Consider the following 12961-nt stretch of genomic DNA (forward strand, 5'->3'; position numbering starts at 1 on the left):
TAGCTCAATAGGTAGGGTGTTTGATTAGAATTCAACAGGTTATAGGTTTGAATCCTGGGTATGGTAGTTTGAGATGTGTTATTTAATAAAGTATGTTGTTCTGACTGCTGGGATATCATACTAAATAAATGGAGTTGATCAATTTTTTTTTTATTTTTTTTTTAAACTAGGGACAATTTCCAGATACTTTTCTTTATAACTGAGATTGCCCCCTGGAACTTCACATCAGTTGACAACTATGCATGAGTGGGCAGTGCTTGCTCTGGATCTGCCCACCCATTTATGTGCCGTCATAAAAGAAAGCACAACTGACAGTTATCCTGGGCGTACACTACACAATTATCTGTCAGGCTATCTATCCAGTCTGGATGGATGGAATGAAAATCTGGTAATGTATAGTAGCAAATGTCAATTAACCATTTGCTCCCAAACACTAGAAAAGTGGTCAAAAATGGTCATTACACAAATTGGTTAAACCCAAAATTTAACCAATTTGTTTAGGGGACCATGTTTGTCCATTTTCTAGTGTTTGAGAGTAAATCGTTGATGGTCATTTGCTCACATAGATAACCGGATTTCTATTCCAACCAGCCAGTGTTGGAGATATGGTCTGCCAGATTACATAATGCATACCAGAGCCATAACTAGACTTTTTGGTGCCCTGTGACAGAGAGTTATATGCCCCCCCCCTCCCCTCCCCATTTTTGCAATATGGACAAAAGGCGCATGCCTTGTGGGGAAGGGGCATAACAAGATTGGTCTCAGAGAAAGCACATGAGATATGAAGATATATCTAGTATACTTGACACTCAATGGTTTGTGGTATTGCCGGGGTGCCCTCCTTAAATGCATATACAGTCACACATGGCGTGTTTGTGCAAATGGCATATCAGCAGTCAGCACTAACTGGTGACATGCCATTTGTACAAGTAAGCCATGTGTGACTAATATATAAACATACTTTATTAAATAACACCTCAAACTATCATACCCAGGATTCAAATCTATAACCTGTTGAATTCTAATCAAACACCCTACCCATTGAGCTACTTGATCCTGCATCTATTCTAACCTCCAAAAACAGATTCAGTTGCATTTTCCAGCGTGTTTTGTTTGCGCCTTTGCAAATGTCTTACATCGACAAACTTATTTAGTACTATTTTGCAAATAGGGTTACATTGTCGCAACATTGTGTTCCCTAATTGCTTGATTTTTTAAATGCAACAATTGATAAAGACACCTGATAATTGCTCTGTGGAGTGTTATTTTGTGTCTACTTCTTATCTACATTTAATTCCCTACCTCTAATCAAGGCATTTTTAAATGCTGGGGGCTGCCAGGACGTGAGGCCTACCTAGACTTTAGATCGGAATTTGAATGTACTTGTGAACTAACTTAATTTCCTACTTCTAAATTCATTCCTAAATTCACTACTTACATTAATCCTGTAGTTGGGCATTTTGAGCCTTCAATTGTGGGTATTGTTTTGTGTCCAGACCAGCAGCTGGTGGTGTGCATTTGCTGGAAAGGCATCGAAGACCTCCGATATGCTGCATCTCCTGATGTGTGTATCCCTCAAGTGGCTGTCAGCAAATGCATGCTAGACACCCCATTCCAAGCTGATTGTGACATCACGGAACATGCATCATAGAACAGGCATGCTAGAATATGGGTCTTCAACCTGCGACCCTCCAGCTGCTGTGGAACTACATATACCAGCATGCCATGCCTCAGTTTTAGCATACCTTAATAGCAAAACTGTGGCAGGGCATGCTGGGATGTGTAGTTTCACAGCAGCTGGAGGGCCACAGGATGAAGACCCATGTGCTAGAGCCAAGCCGCAGGTACATTGAATGCTAGCAAGCTGAATGTTTAAATCCTTTTTGTTCCGCAGCATTCCAATGCGGAAGATTCCATGGAACCAGAGATTATTCCATTGAGAAGGACATGCTGCCTGGATGACTGCACTGTGCAAATTAAATCACGGAGCCAGTTGGCTTGTGGGTGGCTCTGGTGACTGGGTGGTTGGGTGGGCGGTGTGTCAGAGGTGGAGCACATGCAAATGAATGTGTATCATCCTGCTAGTGAGAGTGAAAACTCATGCAGGAGTGTGCCTGCTTGTCAGTGGGTTATGCACCTTGCCAGGCGTCAAATCTACATGGAGCAGCTGGAGGGGACAAGAGCAGGTTTGCAAAATATAGATAGAAGAGCATATATGCTGGCGCATTCTCCATGATTGTGTCAGCTTATGTTTTGGTGCACTGCACTTTCCTCCACTAAGTTTTTAGCCATTTTGGTTAAACGCAAGTGTAGTTGCTTCTCGCCCTTTTGGCTGTGATCTTGTATCGTGGTTGAAGAGTCTGCTGGAAGGATTGTTTTCTTCATTGACGAGAGACTGAAGATATTACAGGATGGAAGGCTTGGGAACACTATCTGTTTTTCAGTTGTGGAAGAGTTGAAAGACAGCTTTTCCTTGCCAATATCTCTCTTTTGCAAAGAGCTACGCATTGGAAAATTCAGGGCTATACCGTGTAGATGAAGCACTAACAGGAGGCTTTAAAATTTTCATTCTAGTTTCCTTCGTTTGGGAGAAAAATGCAAAGGTACAAGACAGCTTTTCCTTGCCAATATCTCTCTTTTGCAAAGAGCTGCACATTGGAAAATTCAGGGCTATGCCGTGTAGATGATGGCCTAACAGGAGGCTTTAAAATTTTCTTTCTAGTGTCCTTCGTTTGGGAGAAAAATGCAAAGGTACAAGACAGCTTTTCCTTGCCAATATCTCTCTTTTGCAAAGAGCTACGCATTGGAAAATTCAGGGCTATGCCGTGTAGATGATGGCCTAACAGAAGGCTTTAAAATTTTCTTTCTAGTGTCCTTCGTTTGGGAGAAAAATGCAAAGGTACAAGACAGCTTTTCCTTGCCAATATCTCTCTTTTGCAAAGAGCTACGCATTGGAAAATTCAGGGCTATACCGTGTAGATGAAGCACTAACAGGAGGCTTTAAAATTTTCATTCTAGTGTCCTTCGTTTGGGAGAAAAATGCAAAGGTAGCTTGTGCCATCGCCACTCTGCTCCTTGTGCCGCCTTGGCGGTTTACATGAGCCACTGCGGTGACGTTGTCTGACTGGATCAGAACCGGTTGGTCGCAAAGTAAGGTCTCCGCTTGACGTAGGGCATTGTATATGGCCCCTAGTTTCAGGATGTTGATGTGAAGACAAGTCTCTTGACTTGACCAAAGACCTTGGAAATTTCTTCCCTGTGTGACTGCTCCCCAACCTTGGAGGCTTGCATCTGTGGTCACCAGGATCCAGTCCTGAATGCCAAATCTGCGTCACTCGAGAAGGTGAGCTCTCTGCAGCCACCACAGGAGTGATACCCTGACCCTGGGGGACAGGGTGATCAACCAATGCATCTGTAAATGTGACCCAGACCACTTGTCCAGTAGGTCCCATTGGAAAGTCCTCGCATGGAACCTGCCGAATGGAATGGCTTTGTATGATGCCACCATCTTTCCCAGGACTCGAGTGCAGTGATGCACTGACACAAGTTTTGGTTTCAATAGGTTCCTGACAAGAGTCATGAGTTCCTGGGCCTTTTCTATCGGGAGATAAACCCTCTTCTGGTCTGTGTCCAGAATCATGCCCAAGAAAGACAGACGAGTCGTAGGAACCAACTGCGACTTTGGGATATTGAAAATCCAGCCGTGTTGCTGTAACACTTTCAGTGAAAGTGATACGCTGTTCAGCAACTGCTCTCTTGATCTCGCTTTTATGAGATCGCTCAAGTACGGGATAATTGTGACACATTGCTTGCGCAGGAGAACCATCATTTCCACCATTACCTTGGTGAAAATTCTCTGGGCCGTGGAGAGACCAAACAGCAACGTCTGAAATTGGCAATGACAGTCCTGTACCGCAAATCTGAGGTACGACTGATGAGATGGATAAATTTGGACATGAAGGTATGCATCCTGTACACAAATGCGGACAACAGGTGTCAAGCCGTGTGTTGCCTTTGTCAAGCTGTAATAAGTAGGGGTAAGGACGTTAACCACCTCAGAACATCCTCCCTTATACGTCACCTGCAGCGCATTAATCATAAGTCAGTGACAAGTTCAAAAACTTTGGATGACAGCGGAAGCAGTCCACTGACCACTAAATCCCTTCCTCTTGTAACCAAGCTCCTGCAAACCACACCACCAACTCCCTCAGTGTCAATTTCCTCCTTAGACAGGAGAGCCAATAGTCCTGCAGGCCATGTCACTGGCAAGTCTGACGAGTCCTCTCCTGCCTGGGATTCCTCCGATGCATCCTTGAGTGTAACGCCTACTGCTGCTGGCGCTGCTGTTGTTGCTGCTGGGAGTCGATCGTCATCCCAGAGGGGAAGTCGGAAGACCACTTGTACTACTTCCAGTAGGCAATTGACTGTCCAACAGTCCTTTGCGAGGAAGATGAAATATCACAGCAGTCATCCTGCTGCAAAGCGGATAACTCAGGTCTTGTCAGCCTGGGTGGTGAGAAACGTGGTTCCGGTATCCATCGTTAATTCAGAGGCAACTAGAGACTTGATTGAGGTACTGTGTCCCCGGTACCAAATGCCATCTAGGTTCCATTTCTCTAGGCAGGCGATACCGAAAATGTACACGCTTCTCCCAGGGCAAGGCTCACCCATTGCACTCTGGGTGTGCTGCTCCTGCGATTTCCCCAAATGTGGGACACTTGACTGCATAATTTGTGTTTCCTCTGGTCGGCTCTCGTATAATTCAGATCTCTTTGTCTCAGGTCTCTCTCCAGCCTAGTTTGCTGTCTGTTTCCACTTCTCTTTTCTTGAGCCGCTCCCTTCTATGCCCTTGCGCACTATCCTGACTTCTCCCGTCTGCTTACTTTGTGCCTTCCAACGCACAATGCGAACTACAGGTAGTGCTGCAGGGCCCACACCCTTTTAGTTGCCTTACAGAGCAGCTCTGGAGCTGTTACAGTGCCCAGCTGCTGCAAGAAATCAGCTGGAATGCTTTAGGGGCTGGGGCATTGCCAACATGAGCCCCACACCGAAGGAGGGTGGGGGTGTTTAATGCGAACTAAGGGTCATCCAAGCGCCGCAAAAGGCCGCCATGCCCTGCATACCCCTTTTCTCTTTTCATATGCAGATGAGGGTTCCAGCCAACTTTGGCCCACTGCTTGGATGACATCACTGTATGCAAATCCGTCTGCTGCAGACCTTCCCCCAGGAATGCTTGTACTAGTTGTTGCATTTGGTTTGTTGTTTGGGGGTGCTTCAGTATTAGGCAGCCTTCTGCCCTCCCATGTTCATTTGAAAATATGTGTTCTCCCTGCAGTTGTTGTCCCCAGATGAGAGTTCCCTTGTGCTGCCTCAGTTGAATCTCCTTTACTTGACAGATATATGCCTGAGCAGCGGCCCTCCCTAGCCCTATCCCAAATCATACTTATTTTGCATAGGAGATACCATGGTCATGAAGATTGTTCTCCCAGGGTGAGGTTCATTCATTGCATTCTGGGTATGCTGACCCCTGTGATTTCCCCAAATGTGGGAAACTCGACTGCATTATTTGTGGTAGTGGGGGACTGTGTTTGTGCTTTCCTCTGGTCAGCTCTGGTAAAAGTCAGATGTCTTTGTCTCAGATCTTCCTCTAGCCTTGTTCTTCTTTCGAGATTTCCCTTGTGCTGCCTCAGTTGGATCTCCTTCACTTGACAGGGGGGTGCCCGAGCAGCGACCCTCCCCAGCTCTAGCCCAACTCCTACTTACCTGCCAGGTGAGATACTATGATCAGGAAGGTGCTTCTCCCAGGGCAAGGCTCACCCATTGCACTCTGGGTGTGCTGCTCCTGCGATTTCCCCAAATGTGGGACACTTGACTACATAATTTGTGTTTCCTCTGGTCGGCTCTCGTATAATTCAGATCTCTTTGTCTCAGGTCTCTCTCCAGCCTAGTTTGCTGTCTGTTTCCACTTCTCTTTTCTTGAGCCGCTCCCTTCTATGCCCTTGCGCACTATCCTGACTTCTCCCGTCTGCTTACTTTGTGCCTTCCAACGCACAATGCGAACTACAGGTAGTGCTGCAGGGCCCACACCCTTTTACTTGCCTTACAGAGCAGCTCTGGAGCTTTTACAGTGCCCAGCTGCTGCAAGAAATCAGCTTGAATGCTTCAGGTGCTGGGGCATAGCCAACATGAGCCCCACACCGAAGGAGGGTGGAGGTGTTTAATGCGAATTAGGGGTCATCCAAGGGCCGCAAAAGGCCGCCATGCCCTGCACATCCCTTTTTTCTTTTCATATGCAGACGAGGGTTGAAGCCAACTTTGACCCACTGCTTGGATGACATCACCATATGCAAATCCATCTGCTGCAGGCCTTCCCCCAGGAATGCTTGCACTAGTTGTTGCATTTGGTTTGTTGTTTGGGGGTGCTTCAGTATTAGGCAGCCTTCTGCCCTCCCATGTTCATCTGAAAATATGTGTTCTCCCTGCAGTTGTTGTCCCCAGATGAGAGTTCCCTTGTGCTGCCTCAGTTGGATCTCCTTCACTTGACAGGGGGGTGCCCGAGCAGCGACCCTCCCCAGCTCTAGCCCAACTCCTACTTACCTGCCAGGTGAGATACTATGATCATGTAGGTGCTTCTCCCAGGGCAAGCCTCACCCATTGCACTCTGGGTGTGCTGCCCCTTTGATTTCCCCAAATGTGGGAAACTTGACTGCATAATTTGTGTTTCCCCTGGTCGGCTCTCATATAATTCAGATCTCTTTGTCTCAGGTCTCTCTTCAGCCTAGTTTGCTGTCTGTTTCCACTTCTCTTTTCTTGAGCCGCTCCCTTCTATGCCCTTGCGCACTATCCTGACTTCTCCCATCTGCTTACTTTGTGCCTTCCAACGCACAATGCGTTTCCAGGACGGCTGGAGTCAGGAAATCTGACTCGCTGTTTATCCTGTATGCACCCAACATGCTGGGTGTTTCTGCTTCTAAGCAGACTATTGCTCGTTGGATTGTAGTGCAATTCAGCTTGCACATTCTGTGGCAGGCCTGCCACAGCTAAAATCTGTAAAAGCCCGTTCCACAAGGAAAGTGGGCTCATCTTGGGCGGCTGCCCGAGGGGTCTCGGCTTTACAACTTTGCCGAGCAGCTACTTGGTCAGGGGCAAACACGTTTGCTAAATTCTACAAATTTGATACCCTGGCTGAGGAGGACCTGGAGTTCTCTCATTCGGTGCTGCAGAGTCATCCGCACTCTCCCGCCCATTTGGGAGCTTTGGTATAATCCCCATGGTCCTTACGGAGTCCCCAGCATCCACTTAGGACGTTAGAGAAAATAAGAATTTACTTACCAATAATTCTATTTCTCATAGTCCGTAGTGGATGCTGGGCGCCCATCCCAAGTGCGGATTGTCTGCAATACTTGTACATAGTTATTGTTACAAAAATCGGGTTATTATTGTTGGGAGCCATCTTTTCAGAGGCTCCTCTGTTATCATACTGTTAACTGGGTTCAGATCACAAGTTATACGGTGTGATCGGTGTGGCTGGTATGAGTCTTACCCGGGATTCAAAATCCTTCCTTATTGTGTACGGTCGTCCGGGCACAGTATCCTAACTGAGGCTTGGAGGAGGGTCATAGGGGGAGGAGCCAGTGCACACCAGCTAGTCCTAAAGCTTTCTTTAGATGTGCCCAGTCTCCTGCGGAGCCGCTATTCCCCATGGTCCTTACGGAGTCCCCAGCATCCACTTAGGACGTTAGAGAAAATAAGGATAAAGTGGACTACAGAAACTGATGCTCTAAACAAAGGAGAGAGAGAGAGAGAGAAAAGCACAAGGGAAAGTGGGCAATCGGAACACCATAGAGAGAGGAGAGATAGAAATGCCTGAAAAAGTAAAGGGGGTTGGGTATGGCATCCGGCGCTCGGGATTCCAGCAGTCACATGATACCTAATCCTAATCCTAACCCTCTGGGGGGGGTGGCGGATAGGGCTAACCCTCAGGGGGTGGCAGCTAGGACTAACCCCCCCCCACCTCCTAGTGCCTTCCCTAACACCCTCTCCCCCGGTCCTAACCCTCCCTCCAATACTCGCCTTCGGGATGTTGGCTGTCTGTGTGCCGGCACCAGTCTCCCAAGTGGTGTCAGGATTCCAACATCGGTCAAATGACCGCCGGTATACCGTCTGCCGGGATGGTAAATGTATCCTGAGGACAGGTAGTGAGTGTGGAGGGATAGGTGGTTCAGTAAAATGTAACAGCTCAAACTGCGATCATTCACTGATAAATTGATTTATAGCTCTCCCTTTTTAACCATTGCAGTCATAAAAGCAATGGCCCTCATTCCGAGTTGATCGGTCGCAAGGCGAATTTAGCAGAGTTACACACGCTAAGCCGCCGCCTACTGGGAGTGAATCTTAGCTTCTTAAAATTGCGACCGATGTATTCGCAATATTGCGATTACTAACTACTTAGCAGTTTCAGAGTAGCTCCAGACTTACTCTGCCTGTGCGATCATTTCAGTGCTTGTCGTTCCTGGTTGACGTCACAAACACACCCAGCGTTCGCCCAGGCACTCCCACCGTTTCTCCGGCCACTCCTGCGTTTTTTCCGGAAACGGTAGCGTTTTCTTCCACACGCCCCTGAAACGCCGTGTTTCCGCCCAGTAACACCCATTTCCTGTCAATCACATTACGTTCGCCGGAGCGATGAAAAAGCCGTGAGTAAAAATACTTTCTACATAGCAAAGTTACTTGGCGCAGTCGCAGTGCGAACATTGCGCATGCGTACTAAGCGGATTTTCATTGCGATGCGATGAAAAATACCGAGCGAACAACTCGGAATGAGGGCCAATGTTTTTTAAACTTTTAAATAAAGCTTGTTAGCATCCCCAGCACACTGTATATGCTGGGAGATGTAGTTCTCAATATGAAAACATTTAATTACTGTATGAACTCTAATTCCCCAACTGAAACCTCTCACAAACACACACTCCTAAATCTAGTACACACACACACACATTTCCCCAGTACTGACAACTCTCATCACTTCCACACACTGACAACTCCCTCCTGCTCCTCTCCCCACTGACACTGACAGCTCCCTCACAGTCACACACATCCTCCACCCCCCCACACACACACTGATAGCACACATGCACAAATCCCCCCCTCCTCGACACTAACTGTCACGGACTGCTTGGGCAGCAGGGGGCAGGCTCTGACTTGAAGTGCTGAAATTCAACAGCTCTCTCGAACTTGCAAGGCATGGCTGTGCAGCTGTCTCCAGCCATCTCCTTGCCCACTGTGTAATTTGTGGCGTTCTCTGATGTTCCCCGCTCTGCCTCTACAACCGGCACATAATGTACAGCAGTGGTGACTCCTGAGTATGGGCCTGGAGAACTCCGCCTACCGGGGGGTAGGGATTAATAATTTCAAAGGGGCAGAGCTAGGAGTGAAGCAGTGGACAGCAGTTGAGGGGCGTTTCAAACTGTAACAGGGTTGGGACAATTTCAGTATCCTTCCCTCACCGTCTAATTGGTCAGTCCCACGCTGATTGCCATAGCGCCCTTTCGAGACTGCAGAACTCTATCCCTTAGCCACGGTTGGCACAGCTGGATGGTGCCCCTGGCAAGTGCCATCCTGGCCAAGGGGTAGATACGCCCCTGAGGGTCAGGGCCAGCAACAGAAATCTCGGGGCCCAGTACACTGATATCTCTGGGGCCCCCTCAACCCCCCCTTAACTTGGCAGAGGGATCTTTAAAAAAAAATGGAGCCTTTGACTCGGACCGTCAGTGAGGCCGGCAGGTGGTTTTCATACTGGGCTATCCAGCTCTTCGGTGGCGGTGGCAGGGACATTCAGAAAAGGGCCAGCACAGCAACATGCATAATAATGGCAATACAGTATGGACCACAGGGACTGGACAAAGTGATGGGGTAAAAGGAGGGGGGAGGGTTTAGTTGGCCTGTTAATTGTTTTCCTTCTTAAATTGAGCAGTTGGTGGATACACTTTAAAAAGCAATATTGGCACTGTGGCCCCATTATTTCTGTTCTTAATACTTGGAGCCCTGAACAAGTGTCCCCTTTGTCCCCCCTGTCACCGGGCCTGTTCAGGCGTTACCTATGGAGAAGCTGCGACATGACATCCTAGGACACGATACTGCACCATGCATCACCATTATATTTCAGTGTGCCTTGTCAATATTTAAATCTTGTTCTGTGTGACGTGAGTTGTAAATGGTTGAAAATCTCTGTGCTACAGTATCGTCACCATGTAGTTATAACAACACCGCAAAACCACCAAAAGACGTGTTTTGGTAGAGGGACTGCTGGAGGGGCCCATTGGGGCCCCCAGTTTGCTACCCCACCCCAGTATACCTGTGCTGTAGCCAGTGGAAGGGGCACTATCTTCCCGGTGATCTCTTCGGGAAGATGGTGCCGCACATAGAAAGCAAAGACTCTGGCTGCACTCTCCTGCCCTCGCTCTAAGCAAGGTGATCGGGCCACAAAAGGACCCCTGTCGGACCCCGGCCTGTGGGCCACAAAAGGATGCATTGGGGGCGGCATGCGGCCCATGGGTTTGACACCCCTGCCCTAGAGTATCACAATTTGTTTCACGGCACCCCTAGGCCAAAGTTTTTTTTATTGAGAAATTCAGAAAAAAATATAAAATTAAGTAAATTGTGTTTATAGCATGTCATCCTCAGGTTCAGTTATGTTGTGAGGGAATGGTTTTGCCAATTTAATAAAGTATAAATAATTTTAATTGGTCCTGGACCACCAAACTATGCTACCAGTGCAAGAACCCCAGTTTGGAAACTACTGCCATAAAATAAACCTTTTTTGTTTTTTTTAAACTACATGTAATACACCTTAGATCTCAGTTCCTAAAAGGTTTTAAACCTTTGCATACAGTAAACTACACATATTTAAAAATCCTACACCGGGCACAAGTGCTCACGGGCCAATTTCATGGCAGTCTCGGATAGGAGGGCATTGTGGATTCACCAAGGGAATGCTGATGCTGACTCCAAGAAGAAAGGGAGTCTCTTCCCTATGAAGGTGAAGCCTTGTTTGGCGACGGCCTAGTTAATTTGATCTCGGCAGCTCCCGCAGGTAAGTCATCCTTCTTGCCCTATGTTCCCTCTCAACGGATGAAGACGCATCATTATCTGACGCAGTCATTTCGGCCCAATAGATATGCAAGAAGTTAAGATTCCCCTTTCTTTGCAGGTAGAGGAAGGAAAAGAGGGAAGAGGTCTGTAGCCTCTTCAAGATCGCAGGAGCAGAGATCGTCCTCTGCTTTTGCCAAATCCACTGCATGACGCTGGGGCTCTCTTGCAGGAGCCCGCACCAGTGGGGGGCACGTCTAAAACTCTTCAGTCAGTTCTGGATTCATTCGGACCTGGACTCGTGGGCTTTACAAATAGTGTCCCAAAGGTACAAACTGGGGTTTTAAGACGTTCCCCCTCACCGATTGTTCAAATCAGCCTTAGTCAGCAGGGAGAAGGTTTTTATTCAAGCCTCTTCGTGGTCCCGAAGCCGGACGGCTCAGTCAGACCAATCTTAAATCTGAAATCCCTTAATTTCTACCTAAAGAAATTCAATTTCAAGATGGAATCTCTCAGGGTAGTGATCTCCAGTCCGGGGGATAAAGGAGATTTCATGGTTTTGGTAGACATAAAGGATGCCTACTTATATGTTCCCATTTAGCCACTGCATCAAGCTACCTGAGGTTTGCAATTCAGGATTGTCATTACCAATTTCAGACATTGCCGTTTGGTCTGTCCACGGCTCCGAGGATTTTCACCAGGGTGATGGCGGAAATGATGGTTCTCCTTCGCAAGCAAGGAGTCACAATTATCCCGTACTTGGATGATCTCCTGATAAAGGCGAGATCCAGGGACCAGTTGGTGCAAAACATCTACTCTCCCTGACAGTTCTTCAACAACATGGTTGGCTCCTAAACTTGCCAAAATCGCAGTTGGTCCCAATGACGCGGTTGTTGTTTTTGGGAGTGATACTGGACACAGAAGAGGTTTTCTTCTAGTGGAAAGGCTCTGGAGATCCAGAGTCTGGTCAAACAAATTCTGAAACCAGCAAGAGTGTTAATCCATCAATGCATTCAGTTGCTGGGGAAGATGGTTGCGGCCTACGAGGCCATTCAGTTTGGCAGGTTCCATGCCAGAGTGTTCCAGTGGGACCTGTTGGACAAGTGGTCCGGATCCCACCTACACATGCACCGGAGGATAATCCTGTCTTCCAAGACCAGAATCTCACTCCATTGGTGGCTGCATAGTTCTCACCACCTAGAGGGGCGATGGTTCGGGATCCAGGACGGGATCCTAGGGACCACGGATGCAACCCTCTGAGGCTGGAGAGCAGTCACACAGGGGGAAAACATCCAAGGAAGATGGTCAAGTCTTCCTTGGATGTTTTCATCTCCACATAAATGTTCTGGAGTTAAGGGCCATTTAATAACTGCAGACACAGTACGCACTGGGACGGGTGCCCAGCATCCTCTACGGACTAAGAGAAAAGGATTTACCGGTAGGTATTAAAATCCTATTTTCTCTAACGTCCTAGAGGATGCTGGGGACTCCGTAAGGACCATGGGGATAGACGGGCTCCGCAGGAGACATGGGCACTTTAAGAAAGACTTTAGTTCTGGGTGTGCACTGGCTCCTCCCTCTATGCCCCTCCTCCAGACCTCAGTTTGATACTGTACCCAGTGGAGACTGGGTGCTTTTCAGGAGCTCTCCTGAGCTTTCTGACAGAAAGTATTTTGTTAGGTTTTTAATTTTCAGGGAGCACTGCTGGCAACAGACTCCCTCATCGAGGGACTGAGGGGAGAGAAGCAGCCCTACTCTCTGAGTTGCAAGGTCCTGCTTCTTAGGCTACTGGACACCATTAGCTCCAGTGGGATTGGTACGCAGGATCTCACCCTCGCCGTCCGTCCCAGAGCCGCGCCGCCGTCCCCCTCGC

The 12961-nt window shown here is 47.9% G+C and overlaps 2 non-coding genes and 1 pseudogene across 2 annotated transcripts; all 3 read left to right on the forward strand.

Moving 5' to 3' along the window:
* Window positions 1-5439: 5439 nt before the first annotated feature.
* LOC135001626 (U1 spliceosomal RNA) lies at window positions 5440-5603 on the forward strand. The gene has a single exon (XR_010203007.1). It is a non-coding gene; the product is annotated as a U1 spliceosomal RNA (small nuclear RNA).
* A 152-nt stretch (window positions 5604-5755) lies between these two features.
* On the forward strand, window positions 5756-5918 carry LOC135001605 (U1 spliceosomal RNA). Its single transcript, XR_010202997.1, has one exon. It is a non-coding gene; the product is annotated as a U1 spliceosomal RNA (small nuclear RNA).
* A 671-nt stretch (window positions 5919-6589) lies between these two features.
* On the forward strand, window positions 6590-6731 carry LOC135001620 (U1 spliceosomal RNA; annotated as a pseudogene).
* The last annotated feature ends 6230 nt before the right edge of the window (window positions 6732-12961 follow it).

Source organism: Pseudophryne corroboree, unplaced genomic scaffold (genome assembly GCF_028390025.1).
Source record: "Pseudophryne corroboree isolate aPseCor3 unplaced genomic scaffold, aPseCor3.hap2 scaffold_166, whole genome shotgun sequence".
Lineage (NCBI taxonomy): Eukaryota > Metazoa > Chordata > Amphibia > Anura > Myobatrachidae > Pseudophryne > Pseudophryne corroboree.